General features: G+C 41.3%; 1 pseudogene; it reads right to left on the bottom strand.

The window, feature by feature from the left end:
- Window positions 1-2123: 2123 nt before the first annotated feature.
- On the bottom strand, window positions 2124-8308 carry LOC125156950 (uncharacterized; annotated as a pseudogene).
- Window positions 8309-20986: the final 12678 nt, after the last annotated feature.

Here is a 20986-nt window from a genome sequence, read left to right as displayed (position 1 = left end):
TTAGGCTCTGGATTCAGATGAGAGGGGAGTTAGAGTTTAGACTCTAAGCTGGAGTTAGAGGATCTTGACCTTGAGTCTCAGTTCACTTACACATTCAGCCTCAACTCGTATTCATGAGCTAGGAGACCATTACCTAAGACACCAGCTTATTAATGAGGAGTAAATGAATGAGAAGGTTTAAGAGTATCTAGCACAACGCCTGGCATAACATGAGGCCTCTGCTGATATGAGTTCACTTCTTACCCCAATGCCAGCCCCTTGCAGGTGCCAATTTTGTTCTTGTAGGTTACAGCATATCAGATGGGTACGCTGGGTCCAGGGAGTCCTGACAGGGACCTCTCGCACCTTGTCACCAACCACCCGAGATAGGGATCCATTCTTTCCTGGCCTGCCGTTTCCTGCACCAGTGTGATACAGCAGAGGAAATGAGGAGAGTGAGAAAGTGTTGCATTGTGATTCCCTGGGAGGGAGATCATGACACAGAACTGAAGCATGCAGGATGTTTATTGAGGAGTGGCCTTAGCTTCAATCCCTGTGAAAGGGAAGGGAAGGAAGCAAGATTAGGCAGAAGGAGACATCCAGCTGTGATGTAGGCCCTGTGACAGCCTCTAGTGACCCCACAGAGTTTTTCCCAGGTTGGGCCAACATGGCCCGGCCCGTTATGCTCTGACATGGTTAAAACATTGGGCGTAGAGAAGGGGCGAGACCTTGGCCAGCCTGCTCCCTGCAGCTGAGGCAGACCCTGAAGAGGCTGACAGCTGGAGGCTGTCTCTCTACAGCAGTCCCAGCAGCTCGAGCGACACATCCTTCATCGAGGAGGGATCTGGTTAGAGGATCATCTCAATGTTCACTACAAATGGGTGGGAGAAACACAGAAACAGGAAATGACAGTTTGGGAACTTCGTTATAAACTAACAAAATACTTTCTGTTGCTTCAAATGCTATTGCAGCTCTAGTTCCTGGCTGGGGGAAGTTTTGAAAGGAAATGACTAGAAATTAAGATTCCTTTACACTCGTCCTTTTCTCATCTTGACAAACGCAGTCTTGGCCTTGCTTCTTTTGAAGCACGAGAACCGGATTGTGTCTATGGCGTTGGAGATAAAAGATCTGAGCTACCGGTTTGTGAGTTCGAGCCCCACATCGGGTTCTGTGTTGACAGCTCAGAGCCTGCTTGGGATTCTGTCTCCCTCTCTCTCTTCCCCTCCCCTGCTTGCTTTCTGTCTCTCTCTCTCTTTCTCTCTCTTCCTTCAGGTAAATAAAAAACATTAAAAAAAAAAAAAAAAGACTTGCTCATAATAACCAAACCAGAAGACAAAAGATTAAACAGGAGATGGTTAGTTAATGATAAGTCCCTGAATTCTTTGTTCCGTAGAGTATCCATTATGTTTGGGGAGCGTCTAAAGCTTATTCGGTAATTTCTGCTGCATCTCTGTCAGATGGATTTCTGCTTTAATTCTCCCCAGAAAAGCCAGAAGTATAGCTGAGGCCCTTGAAACCTCCACTCTGCAGTGGGGCAACCTTGCCAACATAGAGCAGAGGTTGGCAAACTACAGCCCTTGGGCCAAATCGTGCCTATTGCTTGTTGTTATATGAGTTAAGAGCTAAGAATGCTGTTTACCTTTTTATTTTATGTTTTATTTTAGGGGTTTTTTTTGGTTTGTTTTTGCTGTTTACCTTTTTTCATAAATTTTTTGTAACGTTTATTCATATTTTGAGAGAGAGAGAGAGAGAGAAAGAGAGAGAGAGAGAGAGAGAGAGAGAGAGAGCATGAGTGGGGGAGGGGCAGAGAGAGAGGGAGACACAGAATCCGAAGCAGGCTCCCAGCTTTGAGCTGGCAGCACAGAGCCTGATGCGGGGCTCGAACTCACGTGCAGTGAGATCATCACCTGAGCTGAAGTCGGACGCTCAAGTGACTGAGCCACCCAGATGCCCCTGCCGTTTACATTTTTAAAGGGTTTTAAGGAAAGGAGAAATATAATATGTAGCAGAGACCGTATGTGCCCTGCAAAAGCTATAATTCCTACTCTCTAGTGCTTTGCGGGAGAAGCTTGCTGAGTCCTGCTTTAGAGAATTTTGCACGGAAGGAGCCACACCCATGGTTTCCTCAGGACATTAGAAGCTCACTACACCTTTTCCCTACGCTCTCTGTGGCAGGTTCCCAAAAGCAGAGCCTGAAGCTGGGATGCTTGTGCAAGTAGTTTAGCCAGGGAGAGCACCGCAGTGAAACCTCTAAGGTGTCCTGTCGTCAGGAAAGGGCCGAAACAGCCAGGCCAAAAGGGGGTTCGGTGCAACTGTAGGCTCAGCCTTGATCTCACACGGAGCTCTGTAATGTGAAGAATGCCATGGGATTGTCCCACCTCGGGGCCAGAGGGTTGGGCTTGAATACCCCAATATTAGTGCATCGTAATGTGCCAATGCCCAGCAAAGGGGTGTGTGTAACATCCTAGGCCTCTTTTGCATAAAGAAGTCCCTGGTTACCTGGCCCAGTTCTGGAGAGACAGGTGAGCTGGGAGCTATTAGCTAATCGTCTTAGCAGCTGGAGAATGGACACAATAGCCCTCTGAAGGGTGTCTGGGCAGGGACCCAGCAGTAACCACCACACAAGTGAGAGTGGACTGTGGAGGCTACTGGAACCTTCTACCCGCCATGGGCAGGTTGAAGCCTCACTTGTACCCTGTAGAAGCTTTGACTCTAAGTGGCTGCCGGGATGGGCTCCAACATCCTATTCGCAGATACACAGCCATCCCCAAGAGAGGGGTAGCGGCCTTATGAACGTGTGAGAAGCCAGATCTGCCTTCTAGATTCGAGGAGGCAGAGTGATGCAATGTCTGAGCTGGACAGGGTTTAAGAGTCATCAGATCCAGTGCCCTCATTTTAAAGGGAAGGACGGATTCTATATGGTTCCGCAGCTGGCAAGCAACGCAGTTAGCATCCCATCCATGTTTTCAAATACAGTACAGGGTGGTTCTCACCTGTAGGATGAACAGGTTGAAAGGTTAATTTTCTCTGCCATCTAATTCATTAACCACTATCCCTATAACATGTGGAGTGATCCACCATGTGGCTAACTAATGTTGGCTTTTTGTTTCTTTAAGTTTATTTATTTCGAGCGAGAGTGCAAGCTTGCACGTGAGCAGAGGAGCAGCAGAAAGAGAAGGAGAGAGAATTCCCAAGCAGGCTCCCCACTGTCCGCGCAGATCCTGACGCACGGGGCATGACCTGACCCGAAATCAAGAGTCAGACACTTAACTGATTGAGCCACTCAGGGGCCCCAAACTAACATGTTTTTAATAAACTTTGTATTTTGTTGTAGACAAGTTTTAGATTTGCAGAATTTTCATGTAGATAGTGTAGAGAATTCCTGTATACACATCATTACCCCTGTTATTAACATCTGGCATTAGTACAATATGAATATATATACTTCTATGTGTAAAGAACTGTGTCTTTATTGTGCTAAAATTGGTTCACACTGACGTCTCCAATTCCAGTCCATTACGACATGAATCATTCTGGCTTCCTTCCCTGTAATCTTCCACTCCAGCAGTGAGATCTGGCTTCCATTGTCTGCCATCCATTTAATTAACTGTTCGATTCTAGTATAAATGTATGGTGTTTTCTGAATTGTTAACCCATACCCCCATGGGAAGCAATTTTATCAACTAGAGCACAGTGGTGAAATATAGAACCTTTTACTTTTAGTCTTATGAACTCCACTCATTTTCAAGTTGACTTACATCAGCACCTTTTCATCCATTACCTTCCTTGAGGCTGTTCCAATCCTTTGTAATACATTTAGATTTGTTGGTCACATTCTGCATTCTGTCCTAGGATCTCGTGGCTTCCCAAATTTTATTTTTTTAATTTGCACACATGAGGCTTAGTTTGTGCTGGTTAGCCCTATGGGTTTTGAACAATTTTTTTTAATGTTTATTTATTTTTGAGACAGAGAGAGACAGAGCATGAGCAGGGGAGGGGTAGAGAGAGAGGGAGACATAGAATCTGAAGCAGGTTCCCGGCTCTGAGCTGTCAACACAGAGCCCGACGCGGGGCTCGAACTCACGAGCCGTGAGATAATGACCTGAGCCGAAGTCAGACGCTCAACTGACTGGGCTACCCAGGCGCCCCTTGATAAATGTTTAACGCATTATTTTCACCATTATGGTGCCATAAATTCTGGAAAGGGCAAAGTATACAGACAGTAAACACGTTAATGCTATCTGTGGACTTGGGCGAATGGATATGAGGGTCAAATAGGTGAAGCACGATGTTTTTTTAGAATGAACAAGGAAGTGTTCTTCCTGTTTCTATTTTCTGGAAGAAATTGTAAAAACTTGCTATCATTTTGTCTGTAAGTATTTGGTGAATTTGCCCAATTGAAATCATCTGGGTCTCTGGTGCTTTCTTCCTTGGAAATTAATTATTATTTCAATTTCACTAGTAGATATAAGGCTGTTCAAGTTAACTGTTCCTCCTCTGTGAGTTTTGGCAGTTTGTGTCTTTCAAGGAATTGGTCTGTTTCATCTAATTATCAAAGTTGTGGGCATAGATGTTTTCAGTTTTCTATTATTATCATTTTAATGTTCATGTGATTAGTAGTGAGGAACCATTTTTCATTTTTGATATTGGTAATTTGGGTCTTCAGTCTTTTTGCATTGCTTAACCTCTCTATGGGTTTATTAATTTTATTGATCTTTTGGTTTCGCAGATTTTGTCTCTTGGTTTCCTATTTTCATTTTCACAGTTTCCTACTCTTGATTTTATTTTTTCCCTACCACCTGCTTTAGGCTGAAATTGCTCTTGCTTCTCTCATTTCCTAAGGTTTAAGCTAAATTTACTGCTTTTAGATCTTTCTTCTTTTCTAATGTGTGTTTAATGTTCTAAATTTCCCTCTAAACCCTGATTTCATTGCATCTCACAAATTTTGAGAAGTTATCTTTTCTTTAAGAAAAAAAAATTTTTAATGTTGATTTATTTTTGAGAGAGGGAGAGACAGAATCTGAAGCAGGCTTCAGGCTCTGAGCTGTCAGCACAGAGCCCAACGTAGGACTCGAACCCAGGAACCGTGAGATCATGACCTCAGCCAAAGTCCGACGCTCAACAGACTGACCCACCCAAGTACCAGTCTTTTTTTCTTTCTTTCAGAGAGTGAGAGATTGCAACTGGGGGAGAGGGGCAGAGGAAGAGAGAGTCAACCTTAAGCAGGCTCCCCGCTCACTGTGGAGCCCGATGTGGGGCTCAATCCGATGACCGTAGTATCATGACCTAAGCCAAAATCAAGAGTCAGATGCTCTACTGACTGAGCCACCCAAGCAACCCAAGAAATTGCCCTTTTATTTTCGCTTAATTGAACATATTTTTATACTATGTTCTTGAGCTTTTTCCATTACCCATCTATTATTACAAAAGTGTTGCATAATATCCAAATATTTGGGAGTTTTCCAGGTATCATTTGTTGATTTCTCTTTTAAATTCCATTGTGGTCTGTGAACATATTTTGTATGGTTTCTATTTTTTAAAAATTTGTTATGGTATAGCTTATGGCCCAGAATGTGATTTATCTTGGGGAATGTTCCTTGCAAGCTTAATAAGAATGTATATTCCACTGATGCTGAAAAGAATATTCTATTAACGTCAATTAGATCAAGTTGATAGCTGTTGCTGTTCAAGTCAGCTGTATCCTGTTGATTTCTTACCTCCTTGACCTATCAAGTAGTGACAGAGGTGTTGAAGTCTCCTACTGTAATACTGGATTTGTCTGTTTCTCCTGTTACTTTAATCAGTGTTGGTCTCCTACAGTTTGGTGCTCTGTTGTTCGATCATATTTAGGATTTTATGCGTTTTTAGAAAATTGTTATTATTTATTCATGTTTATTCATTTTTGAGAGAGTGAGAGAGAGAGCGAGCACGAGCTGGGGAGGGACAGAATGAGGGGAGGGCAGAAGATCCTACGTGGGCTCTGTGCTGATAATAGCGAGCCCGATGTGGGGTTTGAACCCATGAACCGTGAGAATGTGACCTGAGCTGAAATCAGACGCCTAACTGACTGAGCCACCCAGGTGCCTCATTGACTCCTTTGGTATTATGTCTTCCTCTTTTTATGCCTGACAAATTTCCTCTCTCTGAAGTCTACTTTGTCTCGGATGAACAACATAGATATTCTGGCTTTCTTTGATTAGTGTTAGTATAGTGCATTTTTCTTTCATTATCATCAAAGTATCACAGTCTGAATGTTTCAAGTAGATTTCTTGTGCGGTTTTGCCCTTCCAGGAAAAGTCATTGCTTTTCAGCGTGCTCAGTTTGTTTCTTGTTGTAAGGACTGAAGTGATGACTTCCGAGCTTTTTATGTCAGAGCTGAAACTAGAAGTTTTACTGAAAAATCAACATCTTCGGGGCGCCTGGGTGGCTTAGTCGGTTAAGGGTCTGAGTTCGGCTCAGGTCATGAGGTCACTGCTTGTGAGTTCGAGCCCCACACTGGGCTCAGACAGCTCAGAGCCGACAGCTCAGAGCCTGGATGATTCTGTGCCTCTCTCTCTCTGCCCCTCTCTCTCCGCCCCTCTCCAGCTGACACTCTGTCTCTGTCTCTCTCTCTCTCTCTCAAAAATAAGTAAACATTAAAAACATTTTAAAATAAACATCTTGAATCACTAAATTCTATTCCTGAAACCAATATTGCTATGTATGTTAACTAAAATTTAAATAAAAATTTGAAACAACAAAAAAATAAATCTTACTTTTAGATGTTTCATGGTTTAATTAAATAAATGGTGACTGAGCTTGTATTTTGTAAAAATCAACATCTTCTTTCTCTCCAACATGTATAAAGATCCTTCCCTTTTTTTCTCGCATCCTCTTTCAGAGGGTTGCCTCAGCAGAGCTGTTTGATCTCTGAGAATACTGTTTTCTTCTTTATATCACAGCTGTCTGACTTTTAAAATTCTCATAGGGCTGTACAACCTCACTTTCTATCCAGAAATTCTACTAATTCTCAAATCTGGTTCCCAACAATGATGTCAGCTTCACTCATGCCTTTGTGGAACATTCTTATATACTTTCTTTTTTTTTTAAATTTTTTTGAACGTTTATTTATTTTTGAGAGAGAGACACACAGTGCGAGTGGGGGAGGGGCAAAGAGAGAGGGAGACACAGAATTTGAAGCAGGGTCCAGGCCCCGAGCTGCCCCCACAGAGCTCAACGTGGGGCTCGAACTGACAAACCGTGAGTTCATCACCCAGGCTGAAGTCGGAGGGACGATTAACTGAGTGAGCCACCCAGGCACCCCTTACATTCTTATATACTTTCTTGTAGAGATTCCACTGTGTTTTTTTTCCCTTTTGCTTTCCTTTGGAGGTGCTCCAGAGTGTCTGTCAAGTTATATGAATCCCAATTGAGAACCTAATTTAAATTCCTTCTCCTGGGGTCCTGAAGTGCATAAAAAGTAAAGGTTTAGAATTTGGGGTAGGTGAACATCCCGTTTCAATGTTTCTCAACAGTCAGGGTATGATGGCTTGTGCAGATCACAACAGATGACAGAGAACTGTATAGATTTTCATGTAACCAAAGAGATAGTGGGAGACATTCCAGAGTTGGGCAGGCTAGGGTTGGACGATATCTCAGGAACGCAGCTTAAAAAAAAATAAAAAAGGCCTTTCTACTCTGTCAAACCTAGTGTTTTAGGGTTTTGCCTCTTGGTTTCAAGATGGATGCCCCATTTCTCTCTCTCTCTCTCTCTCTCTCTCTCTCTCTCTCTCTCTGGTGGTTGACATCTCTATTGCTTTGAAGGTGGGGGGCAGGTGCTCAGGAGCTCTTGGTGGGGCGGGCCTCTTCCTCTTCACCGTCACCGGCTTCTGGCTGCGAGGGATGGAGCTGACTGTGTGAATGGCAGCCACGTACGGATCTGGGTGGTCCTTGTTCTTGTGGATCCTGTGCCTGATGCTTCCGAGGGTGGCCGAGGCGTTCTTGTTCGTGGTGGTCCACGGGGCTAGTGGGTTTTCCCTGGAGGGATCTCCGCTTCATGGCCACCAACCACTATGCGTGCATCTGCCATCAGCCCCAGGCTTCTCGCCCACAGTGTAGAGGTGAATCAGCCTGTTGTCGTTAAAGCAGTTGGGAGCCTTCAGGTTATTGGGGTCGGTGCTGAACGTCTGCTTGTTCGTCTCGATCAGGAAGCTGGAACTGTTCCTCGGGACCGTCCATTGCAGGTGGGTGGATGCTCCCTTCCCTATGGCAGCCCGAGTCGGAAAGTGCATCTATCTCTTAACAAGAAGGAGAAAGGAGGGCCCCTGTTAAGCTCTTTGTTTATAACCAGTTATATCATACGGGCACCCCTAGTGGAAGAGAGACCGGGGAAGTGAGGGGAGTCTCCCTAGGAGGTGTGCTCGGAAGGGGGAGTTGAGGATGAGTGTGAAGTAATGCGTGGCTCACCCAAGTTTATGCAACAGTACACTATGTCATTTGTCCCTTACCACAACTGTCTGTCATAGAAACTGGGTGGTGGAAAGTCTGATGTGCATTGAGGGGCAAGTGGTCTGACTTTGATATCAGTGTTTTTCTTCCTTCTTGTCTTTCAAGACGTATTGCATGATTCTGTTCCTCCATGAAACTGGGCCACGCCAGTCTCATTTCATGCGGAAACTCTTTATTTTCTAGGCAAGCATTTTAAATAATAAAGTTTTGATATCTACTCGAAGGCATTCTTTTTTCTGTTGATAACTTATTCATGCGGTTCTTGGTGATGTTAATGATAATCATTGTGTATTTTCAAGAAGAGAATACAGTTTACCCTAAAAATAACTCTGAAAAATATCTCTGATCCAGTCCTTCAGAAATCCCACACTGAAAAAATTCAATTGTGCCCCTTATTTCTTGTTTTTGCTCTTTTTGTCGTCAAAGATAAATATTGACAAGGGGTAAACATTTTGACATGAGCAAAAAAGAGTTGAAATCTCAAATAGACTAAAAGGTAAAGGATGGAGTAGTCAGTTTAACAAAAAAAGTATATAAATGGAAAATGAGCATATGAAAATGTTTTATCTTAAAAGATAATAAAAGAAATGAAAATGAAACCAACGATGAAATTCTTTCATCCATAAATTTGCAAATTATAAAATATTAATACCCAGCTTTAACTAAAGTTGAATGAATTAAGTCGCCTCATAGAGGCCTGATATAAATTAGTATAAGTCGACACAAGTTTACTGGAGGGCAATATGGAAATCTGTATTGAGGTTCTTAAAAATATTCATAGCGCATGAGCTATCCATTTCACTTCTAAAAATGTATCCTAGCAAAATTAAGACAAATGTCCACTGGCTCATAGCCAAAGTGTAATATTTTCGGTGTTACTGACGGCAAAATGTCTATAGCATGTATGTGTGTGTATATGGAGGGAGACTAAGTAACCCACAACAGAAATTTGTTTAAACTTGTTTATGTAAAAACTATTGTGGTATGTATATGGAATCAGACCTAGCTTCCACAGGAAACAGAGATGATACACTTGAAATAGGATAATTCAAGAAGGCTTTATTTACAGGCAAGAGCTTAAGGCTAGTAGTAGCCAAGATATTATTACGTATCTTATAAGTATAAGAGTATAAGAGTAAAGTATAAGATAAAAGGGAAGGAATGTTGTGTAGAGTTGGTTGCTCCTAATGGGGTGCCTGGGTGGCTCAGTCAGTTAAGCGTCCGTCTTCGGCTCAGGTCATGATCTCACGGTACGTGAGTTCGAGCCCTGCGACAGACTGTGCTGACAGCTCAGAGCCTGGGGCCTACTTCAGATTCTGTGTCTCCCTCTCTCTCTGCCTCCCCCACTCATGCTCTGTCTCTGTCTCTGTCTCTCTCTTAAGAATAAATACACATTAAAAAAAAGAGTCGTCTGTGACCTTCAGTTGAAGAAAATAGCCAGCTACAGGTTACCTTCCAGGGAGAGAACCAAGGGAATAAATACCTTGTCTCACAACCCTCCCATCTCTGCAGTCTACTGCCAGGGCTCCGCTGGCCACACTCAACGGGAAACACGAAACACTTAAAAATAGTGGAAAATGGATCTGAAGAGGGTGCCAAGCAGAAGTCATCCCAAACAGTCCACTCCGATTGATTCACAACATCCACTCTTGTATTCCATTGGAATAAAATCTTCATTATCCTAACAGAGGAATATATGAAGTCTCATTAACTGTTGTATCACGGCAGGATGAGAAAAATTCCTTTGTCTTCTCACCTGAATTGTAAAACATTAGGAAACCCCAGGGTTCACATAAATCAGTGTGGTAAAAGGGTTAGTTACACAAAATATAGCTGTGTTAGGTTTCACTTCTGTAGATGGTTTTGCTGCTAAGCTGATTATCATAGCTACCTTCTTGTACCACATGTTACATGTGCTCTTATCCTTGGCTGGCATGTCAGTCGGATGGTAATCTTTACTAGGCGGGGGGGAGGGGGGGGTAGTCAAAACTTACAGCCTTAAAGGATTTGAGTCTTGGATGTTTGGTTTTTACTGCAGTCATTCATGGATCAGGACTCTTGAGTATGGTCAACTAAAATATGCCCTGGTGAATGCCCTTGGGTTTCAACATAGTCCTTTTTGACTTCATTGTGTAGCAGCAACCAAATTTCCCCCGGGTAATCAGAGTAAATCACTGAATAAATCACCAGTATAGTGACCCTCCTCTGCAGTTGGTTTAGTGGCACAAGAAACCCCAAATGGCCATGGATTCGTCTCCACTGCTGCTCCTGGGACCCTATCTGTGTTCTCTGATGCAGGGATTTCTCCTTTGGCCACTAGGATATCCACACCCACAGGGCCCAAGTTTGTAATAACTGGAACAAAAATAATTCCAGTTATCAGATATAAGATTCAATTTTTTAATGTTTATTTTTGAGAAAGAGACCACATATGAGTGGGGGAGGGGCAGAGAGAGGGAGACACAGAATCCGAAGGAGGCTCCAGGCTCTGAGCTGTCAGTGCAGAGCCCGATGCGGGCTCGAACCCACGAAGAATGAGATCATAACCTGAGCCGAAGTCGGGCGCTTAACCAACTGAGCCACCCAGGCGCCCCTGGATATAATATTGACAGTTGCCGAGGTGGTTTTCCTCCAGCTGGTACTGTAAATGAAACTTTCTGCTCTCCACATAAAGCCAGCTGCTTTGGGTAGAAGGAGCACCCGGTAAGGCCTGTGAGATCAATGAGCACTGGAAAACATTACTGCCCGTTGGAGAGGTCATAAAAGGGGACTTCGAGAAAGTCCGCATACTAAAGATTAAACTTGAACCCTCCACCATCACCAGAACAAAGACCAGCAGCCCTCAGACTCCCTTGGCAAGTGTTTCAAAGATTATTTGCGAAGACCGAATTTCCTAGAGAGAAGATCCACACTGACTGACATTTGGGGGCTTTTCAATGAAAAAGTTGTTTGGCCATCTGATTGTTTATGAAGTCCCTGGGCAGACAAGGCTTTCTGATCAACTTTTTGTTATCTCAACTTTAAATATGAATGGGCTATCAAGCATCGCCAAATGTTTAGAGACAGCGATCAACACCGAAAAAGAGACCAAACCGGTGCCTGGGTGGTTCAGTTGGTTGAGCTTGTGACATTCCTTCAGGTCATGAAATCATGGTTTGTGAATTTGAGCGCTGCGTTAGGCTGTGCGGTGACGGTGCATAGCCTGCTTGGGATTCTCTGTCTGTCTGCCCTGTCCCTGCTCTCTCTCTCTAAAAATAAGTAAATAAACTTTTTTTTTTTTTTTTAAGAAAAGAACGTAGGGGTTCTTGGGTGTCTCAGTCAGTTAAGCTCTTGACTTTGGCTCAGGTCATGATCTCACGGTTCGTGAGTTCGTGCCCCACTTCTGGCTGGCTGCTGTCTGTGCAGAGCCCAGTTTGGATCCATTGTTCCCCTCTTTCTCTGCCCCTCCTCAACTCATGCTTTCTCTCTTAAAAATAAATAAACATTTAAAAAGAAGAAAAGAACTTAACTTGTATCTTCATGGATTAAGAATGAGCTTTTGGACAAATACTGTATGATTTCACTCATGTGGAATTTAAGAAGCAAAACAGATGAACATATGGGAAGCAGAGAAAAATAAGAGAAGAGGGAAACAAACCACACGAGTCTTTTAAAAATAGAGAACAAACTAAGAGTTGATGGAAGGAGGTGGGGGGGATCGGCTAGATGGGTGATGGTTACTAAGGAGGGCACTTGTGATGAGCACTGGGTGTTATATGTAAGTGATGAGTCACTGAATTCTACTCCTGATACCAATAGTACACTGTATGTTAACTAAAATAAAAAAGAAAGATGAGCCCTTGGACATTAAAAATATGATTAAAAATAAGAAATTTGATTAAAACATTGGAACGTTCAGTCATGGAAATATTCTAGTTATTGGAATAAAAAAAGAAAACAATTTATAAGAAAGACAAAAGATTTTTTTTACCAAATACAGAGGTAGAACAGGCAAATAAGGATTTCGGAAAGTGATCATTTTCTTCCCAGAATAATTTTCCATGTTTTATAAAAAATAATACAAGAACATTCCCCAGAATCAATGGACTTGAATCTCCAACCTGCATGAGTCCCATGAGAGCCCTACACAATGAATGAAAAAAAAAAGTCCCTCTCAGTTTATTTTATTTGGAAACTCAGAAGTCCGGAAATAAAGAGAAGATCCTAAATTAGTACAGAAAAAAAAAACCAATTAGATCACTGACGAAGTATATGAAATAAGGATAACTTTGTACTTCTGTGCAATGTCTGAGGTTGGAAAACAGTGGAACGTATCTAAAACAGAGAAAACAAAAGCTGTATATGTAAAAGATATTCTTTTTAGAAATATAAAAGCAGGACTCGGGTGGCTCAGTCGATTAAGCATCAAACTTCGGCTCAGGTCATGATCTCACAGTTCATGGGTTCAAGCCCCGCGTCAGACTCTGTGCTGACAGCTCAGAACCTGGAGCCCGCTTTAGATTCCCTCTCTCTCTCCCTCTGCTCTCTGCCTCTATCTCTTTCTCAAAAAATAAATAAACATTAAAAAAAATTTTTTTCAAAGAGAAAAAAGAAATATAAATGTTAGCATCAGAATAAAGAGGTAAAAAACCTCTGGGGAATGGAGTAGAAAGGAGAGTACAGAATTTCTATTTACTTATTTATTTTTGTTATAAGCCTAGTAGATCTATTTAACCTTTAAAATGGTCTGAAGTTACAAGTGAAAATTACTTTAAAAAATCAGATGCGTAGTAGGCCGGATCAGATAAACTTTGAGATTACAGCTAGTTTTTTCTTCCAAGAGTTGGTTAGGTGTCTTGCAATTGACCACAATATGGAATATTCCCTTGCATAAAGGCATGAAAATTATAAGAATATTAATATTAGGTATAATTTCTTTCGAAAGCAGAATAGAATCAAAGTAAAAATATTCTCAGTGTATTGATTGCTGACTGAATACCAGGCATTTTGCATAATGGGTGACTGATTTTCACAATAAACCTGCATGTCAGTTCAGACTTAGAAACTGAGATTCAGATAAGTTAGTGGCAGAGCAGAGCTTTGAAATCAATTAATTTGACGACAAAATCCAGAATCCTTTCTCATGTAGACTGCTACTTGGCCCCAAAATACAAACCGATCCCGAGCTCTTCAGGCTTTTGCATAGGAGAGAATGAAGAAAATGTACTTTTAGTGGATACAGTTTCAGATTTCAGTGTCTTCTATGGGACATTTACTAAATAATAGTGATAGTAATAATAATAATTAAACACTATCCTCAGGCAAAATTTCGGCATGAGGTTGAAAATTCGCAGTCTGTACATAGTGGAAATATCCTTGTCCTCCGTACTTTTTTTTGGAGTAGTAATCCTTGAGCAGACCATCTTTAGTGGGTACCTGGCAACACAGCAAGGGACATCTAAAGCCTTCGAATAAATACAACTCATTGTTTTGAAGTCGTAGTTTTATTTAGTGGAGCATAATTAAAGACATTATTTTCCATTAAAACAAACAGGTGATGGAGTCACGTGCAACATTGCCTCAAATTTTAAAGATGAAAAAAAAAAAGACACAAGACTTCCATGACACTTAGGAGTTGTAGTTGGCTTCTTCAGGCTACACAAACTTAATCCTTTGGGCTTTCCATTTCCTCTCCTATGACATTGTTGAAGGACTTCTCAGTGGACAACGTAGATGTTCTGCTGGGTGTGTAACGCCTGCGTGTAAGGCCAAGTTCACACTGGTTCATGTCTTGTCTCATGCTCATACTAGCTCTGTGAATCTGAACAAATTCCTTAACTCCTCTGAGCCTGTGTTGTAAACTCGGGAGATACTAACCATCTCACAGGGTTGATGATGGATTACATGACATGATCAATGTAATGTGCCCAGTGCGTAGCAAATATTTAATACATGTTAGACCTTTCCTCTTCTCTCCCTACTTTCCATTCACATTTCTTCCTCAGAATTACACAAAATGCGAATTCACCTGGATACCTGCTCTGGTCTCCTAGCGATCTCAAGTTGGAGCAATTCAATAAGCTTCTAGAACCACCTTTTTCTCTCATCCTCCAAAAAGACTTTGGTTCAGTTCATACGTTCTAAAAGTAATTTTTTTTAAAAGTTTTTTATACATATCTCCTCTCCTCTTTATAACAAAAGATATATTACTTATGGAAGGAGTTATCCTTACTTGAAAGACAAGGAAATTGTGGCTTAAAGATATCAGTGCCTTTCACAAGGTGTCACAGTAAATACAGAGCCTGGGACTAAGATTCCTGAAATAGAAGCCTGGGAACCCTAAGTTTTGCCTAAGCCCCACAGATTTTCTCCTTACCTTCTTCTTTGTATGATGTCCTCCGTATCATTTCCAGTGCATTCTACCCCTGGTTAGCACCTTCATCCCTGATTGGCCCAATCACAGCATTCCCATCACTGAGCCATGAAATAGCTCTTTCCCAGCACAGAAGAATCACCTTTTTCCCAAAACAGTTGGTGGATGGAAGTGCTCCAGTTCCTCCAAGTAAATCCCCAACCTCTGTCCACCAATTTGTTCTCTGGTCTTGAGGCTCTGATAACACAATCACAAAATAATTCAACGTCGAATGTTCCAAAAATCTGAATTATTCTCTCATACCCTTGATCACCTTGCTATGCTAAGGATATTTACAACTTGGGGCGCCTGAGTGGCTCAGTCACTTAAGCATCAGACTTCGGCTCAGGTCATGATCTCATGGTTTGTGAGTTTGAGCCCCACATTGGGCTCTGTGTTAACAGATCTTTTGAATCCTCTGTCTCTGTCTCTCTCTCTCTCCCCCCCTCTCTCTCTCTGCCCCTTCCCCAATGTCTCTGAAAAATAAATGTGAAAAAAAGAATATTTAAAACCCACAGATAATATGAAAAATTATACTAAAGTTGACAATATTTTTATTTTCCTACATATTGTAAACCTTCCTAACCTAGCTCAATAATTCTGCCTAAGTAAAAAATGTATTGGAACTGCATCTTCCTTGTCTTTTCCTTCATCCTCTTTGGTGCTGATAGGGAACAAGGAAATGTCCCAAGGTTAGAAGGCAGGAAGGTAAAAGAAAATCAAGTGGTCTGGTCAATCTACTGACTAGTCTGTGAGTTCTTGCATAATTAGGAGTTGGCTGGGTAATTTCCCTTTGAGGAAACGTGATCACCTATTTCTTGGAGCAGACCTTCGATTTGGAATCCCCTCATTAAATTGCATCTCTGAATTTTGCTAATTTCACGACTCATCAGCATATCTGGCATCCAGAAAATTTTAGGTGCATTCTGTGTTTAGGAAGGGGGTAAAAAACACCTCCCCCTCCCGAGACCCCTGGCAAAGAGCATAGATTCTGAGGAAGTCCTCATGACTCAGAAACAAAAATGCCCATTTGTACGATGAAGGCATTAAAGATAAAGAGGGAATCTTAGTATTTCATCTTTGTTCTTATTTATTGTCACTGCCTATGCAGAGTGTCTAAACTTGCTGCAACTAATTAGATTACCTGGGCATCAATTTGAAGACATTAGGGCAAGAGCCTGTTCCTTACAGGGAATTGGATATTGGTTATCCTCAGAAAATAAAAAGTACAGATCTATCCTCTGAGATTAGAATTTTACAAACTGTCTTAGTTATTGAACTGTTTTAAAATGTAGCTGAATTTAGCATAATTTAGCATAACTTAATCTGGATCTTCAGAACAATAATCAGAAAAAAATAATGAGCTATAAAAAACATTTAAAAACAAGACGCTGTGCCTGGATGTATAAAAGTTCATAATTTCTCACAGAAGAGAGGATTATAAATCAAAATATTCCATGCAGTTTAATTGTACGTGCCCAAGGAAGTATTTTGGGAATGGCAGGGGGAGAAGGGTTAAAAGCGAAATATTTACCCTAAACACACCCCACAGCAGTTTTTAATTTTCTCATAATATAATCATCCCTCTTCTCCCCAACTCCTGGTTTTTCTCTGAATACGCTGTTTGTTCCCATGACAGTCACTTTTGGTGGTTTAAATAAAGGGACTAATTAGATGCAATACATGGTTGAAAGTTTCCTGCTTGCTTGTTTTGTTGTGTTTTAGTTTTCATGTATTTCGCAAATAATCACGTTGTATCTACTACTTCCATTAAGCACTGCAGGGGACCAAAAAATTGAATGTGGCCCAGAGAGACAGAGACGGCACGGGTGGGGGAGGGTCAGAGAGAGAGGGAGAGCAAGAATCCCAAGCAGGCTCCAAGCTGCCAGTGCAGATCCTGTCTTGGGGCTCGAGCTCACGAAAGTGAGATCATGACCTGAGCTGAAACCAAGAGCCGGTCGCTTCACTGACGGAGCCACCCAGGCGCCCCTAGATTGATCTGTGTATTTCAGCAAATGTTAACAGTGGAGTCATGAAATGAATAATCTTGATTCTTCTCTTCAGACTTCATTGATTCAACAAATATTTCTGAGTACCTATTACATTAGAGGCCCTGTCACACGCCACTTTGCAATCTAAAGAATTGCCTCTTATTCCCTCAAATAGCCGAAGGGAATTATATGGAGAGAAAATTCCCATCTGCTATTTTATGACTGTCATTGGGTCTACTCGTTAAAGAACAGGATTAAATGTCATGGTGGCTTTTAAAAATAAAAAAAGTTGGTAAAGTGAGGAGGATATTTAAAAGGTATGTAGATCAGACCCTGTGTTGGTAATGGGAGTATATTGGTGCAACTATGTTGGAAAATTATTTTTCTGTTTTTATTAAATCTTGATACACATATACCCTATAAACCAGCGATTCAACTCCTATTTCTATACCCAGCAGAAGTGCACACATATATTACCCAAGACCTGTTTTAAGATTCTCAATAGCACTGCTATTAAGAATAGTCAAACAATGGAAACTACTCATATGTCCATCACCAGTGAAATGAAGAAATAAATTGTGGTATATTCACACGATTGAACTGAATCTACACAGTAATATGAATCAAATATTTCCAACCTAATGCAACAACATGCATGGATTGCAGAAACAAAATGTTATATGAATGAAACCAGATGCAAAATATACATCCATATGATTGCATTTATATAAAATCCCCAGGGAGACCCAGCTAATCTTATTAGAAGTAAACATAGTAGTTTCCCTTGGGTGGTGGGGTGACTGGAAGAGATCATGAGACGGGGAGCTTCTGGGGTTCTCGTAAGTTCTGTTTCTTGACCTTGGTGCGAATTACGTGGGCTGATTAAGTAAGGGAAATTCATGGAGCCAGCATGCTCTTCTATGTGCAAATTGTACTTAAATAAAAAGTTTAAAAGAAGGCACTAAAATAATCTTGCAAACCAGTAGGCTATACCGAGATTTACATGTCCACTTAATTTACCTTACCTTTTATTCTTATTACTATTAGTTTCTTTCCATTTACTGTTTCGTTTATTTCTGGTAGAAGGGGGCAATGGCGTGTTGTACTGCATTCATTTGGAAGTTACGAGGCCAATTGGACATTGTACTTTAATTTGCACTGTGTGGTCTTCCTTTCTTTCGTCAAGATTTTCCATTTATTGTTCTAGAATGCCAAGGTTTTTCATCAGCACTCTTAGTATCAATCAGTGATGTGCAAAACTGTCAAAGTGAAGCAGAATTAGCTGTGAGTCTGTAACTTTGACAAATGCCATCGCAGTCTAGCTCCCTGCTAATCACAGTTATGGATACTGCATCGAGAAATAGTCCTTGAAAATTAATTAAGTCCTGTTATAGAGACTAAAATGAATGTAAAGGGCAGGGAGAAAAAGCTAACAAAAAGGGAATGACAAACAGCAGCTTATTGAATTGAAGAGATATCTTGCCATGTAAACAGAGAGATAATTAAATGCACAGAAGATACTAAATTGGAAGGTGTTGCCTTGACCAGCAAGGACTGAGAAATCATTCTGTTGGACTTGGGAAGGTTAAATTCAGGGCAGGAAATAAAATTAAATTCAACTGGGGGAAAATAGAAGCTTCTATGCCCAAGAAAAGTAATCTGAAGCACAAATATCCTGTGAGAAAGAGAAGCCTGAAAGGCCAGTATCTTGAGAGACACTGAGGAGAGCAAAAGCATAAAGAATTAGGTACCAGTACCTAAAAGGACTGCAGAGAACAGCAGTGATGGTTCTTAGGTTTTGTTTTCCTCTAAACCACTGTGGAGCCTCCTTCAAGGTTAACGGTAGTTTCATAAAGACAAAAACAAAACAAAACAAAAAAACCCTGTAGAACTAGGAAATGTCATGTAGAAATCACATGAAAACAGAGTTGTGTATGGGAGAAGCAGTTGTGTATCTGATCCTTGCCCAGTTACCTAGGAAGAAGACTGAAGCCTTCCTTTAAAAAAGTTACATGCACACTCGTAGTGCATTTGTGTGTGTGTGTGTGTGTGTGTGTGTTTGTGTACGTGTGTGTATGTGTGTGTATTTGCGTGTATTCCTTGAGTCTCCTGTTGTATCATTATGCCTAGAGCAAAATTGATGAATACACTTCTAAGGTGCCTGAGGAGCCCAGAACTTGTTTAGTCCTGCCCCACCTTGACCTCTAGCTCATCACATATAAAAGCCAATCTCTGATAGTCTGGATTTAACCCTCCTTTTTATACTTTGTCTTCTGGTTACTGTATTTACTGAAACGGTGGATAATATAAGCTATTCCTGAATGCATGTTATATATTCTATAAATAATTCATCGGATACATTACATGCTCTCTTTTGTGTTATAAACATATCATTTGCTGATGGAAATTCCAGTACTAGCAGGTTGTCAATAAAATAAAGGCATGCCAATTTTAGAGCACACCACCCAGAATTACTAGGATTCCACCAAATTGAAAAGTTACCAGAGAGATGGTGATTTTAAAAGTTTAAAGATATTTGTGAAATGGTGTTATAAATTATGAGAAATGAAGAGGTGAATTCTTTGAGGTAGAAAAATAGTGTCTTGAACCTGTCTAATTAGACGAGGGGAAGCAGAGAAAAGACAGGCTTGAAGAGAAGGTACTTGACCTAAAACGGGAAGATACAATGAAGGTAGTTTAAGTACTTAAAGGCAATGGGAATCAGGAAGGTAAAACCCATTCTCTTGCTTTTCTGTGAGCTCAAGGGTACCATTCCCACAGAGTACAATGCTGTCCTCCAGGGGGTGCCATTCACATTATGGTCTGTGTGACACCAAGAAGTGCCCAAGGCCTACAGGAGTGGAGAGTAAGGGTTTCCAATTCTGTCTTAGGACTCCTAAGCATGTCCTAAGAATCAGAAGAGAAAGAGAGCTTGGACCTAATCCTGAGGGCAGTGGGGAACCACTAAAGGCCTGCCTGATACTTTGCATTTTGCAACGTCATCACAACTGGTATATACTGTGAAAGGTAGACAGCTGATCTAAGACAGTGTTGGGAGGAAAGGTTAAAGAGGGATGATGGAGAAATATCTAAGAAGTAGAATTTACACATCTGTCATGAGAATGATATTGACATGTAGAATGGTTAGAAAGGGAATGCCAGAAACTTCTAAGTCAAATGGCTTGGTCAAAGAATAGATGGAGGAATACAAATCTAAGCTGCACTTTATTATTTGGGACAAGCTGCATTTTAGGTGTCTGATGGATGTTGAACCTTCAGGCGAATTCTTTGGTGGAGAAATAGAAAGGTGGGCCGATGGAAAAAGAGAAAGGCTTGGTTTGGAGATTGAGCTTTAGGAGTATTGAAACTTAGTGCTAGTTGATATCATGGGCTTGAATAAGATCTCCCATTGGAAAAGCATAGCGAGAGTGGCTGAAGATAAGACAACATGAAATGGTTGGTAGAGAAAGTAAGTCACAAATACCGTTCATGACCTCGCGTCGACTTGGAGAAGTAAGGATTATCGCATCTACTCATCTTTCTTTTCTTGTTGTATGAACTTGAATGTTTTAACCCAATTCCCTTTTATTTACTTACCTTCTCTGTTCTGGAGGGTTTGTTGCTGATTAATTTTGGAATTTAGTTTATGGTTCAAGAATACCAAAACCTGCATGTCACTAGAGATCTGGATGAGGACTTGGAAGCAGAAACTGGAGTGAATACATTTTTAGCTGGAAGAGAAGCACATACTGTGTTATTACTATTCTTTTAAAGTATACTCTGTGCCCGACGTGGGGCTCAAACTCATGACACTGTGATCAAGAGTTGCATGCCCTACTGACTGAGCCAGCTGGGTGCCCCTTAGTATGTACTGTGGTTAGGTGAGGACTTTTTTTTTCCCCTTGGTGGTAAAAATACGGAGAAGAAAGGAAGCAAGGAAGGAAAGGGTGTCCGGGGATGGAAATATTAGATGACCACAGGTGGGGACTACAGTGGGCCATTGTCATTTTGATGGCCCAGATTCTGCACTCCCTTCTTGTTTAGGATGAATCCAAAAGGGATAGGTGATAGGACCCCAGCTCCCGCTATCAAAACCTAGAAAGGGAAAGGAGTTCCTTCCCTCTCTCCTGGAAGATAT

Source organism: Prionailurus viverrinus, chromosome X (assembly GCF_022837055.1).
Source record: "Prionailurus viverrinus isolate Anna chromosome X, UM_Priviv_1.0, whole genome shotgun sequence".
NCBI lineage: Eukaryota > Metazoa > Chordata > Mammalia > Carnivora > Felidae > Prionailurus > Prionailurus viverrinus.
The sequence above is the reverse complement of the archived record's forward strand: the minus strand, read 5'-3'. Positions and strand labels throughout refer to the sequence as shown.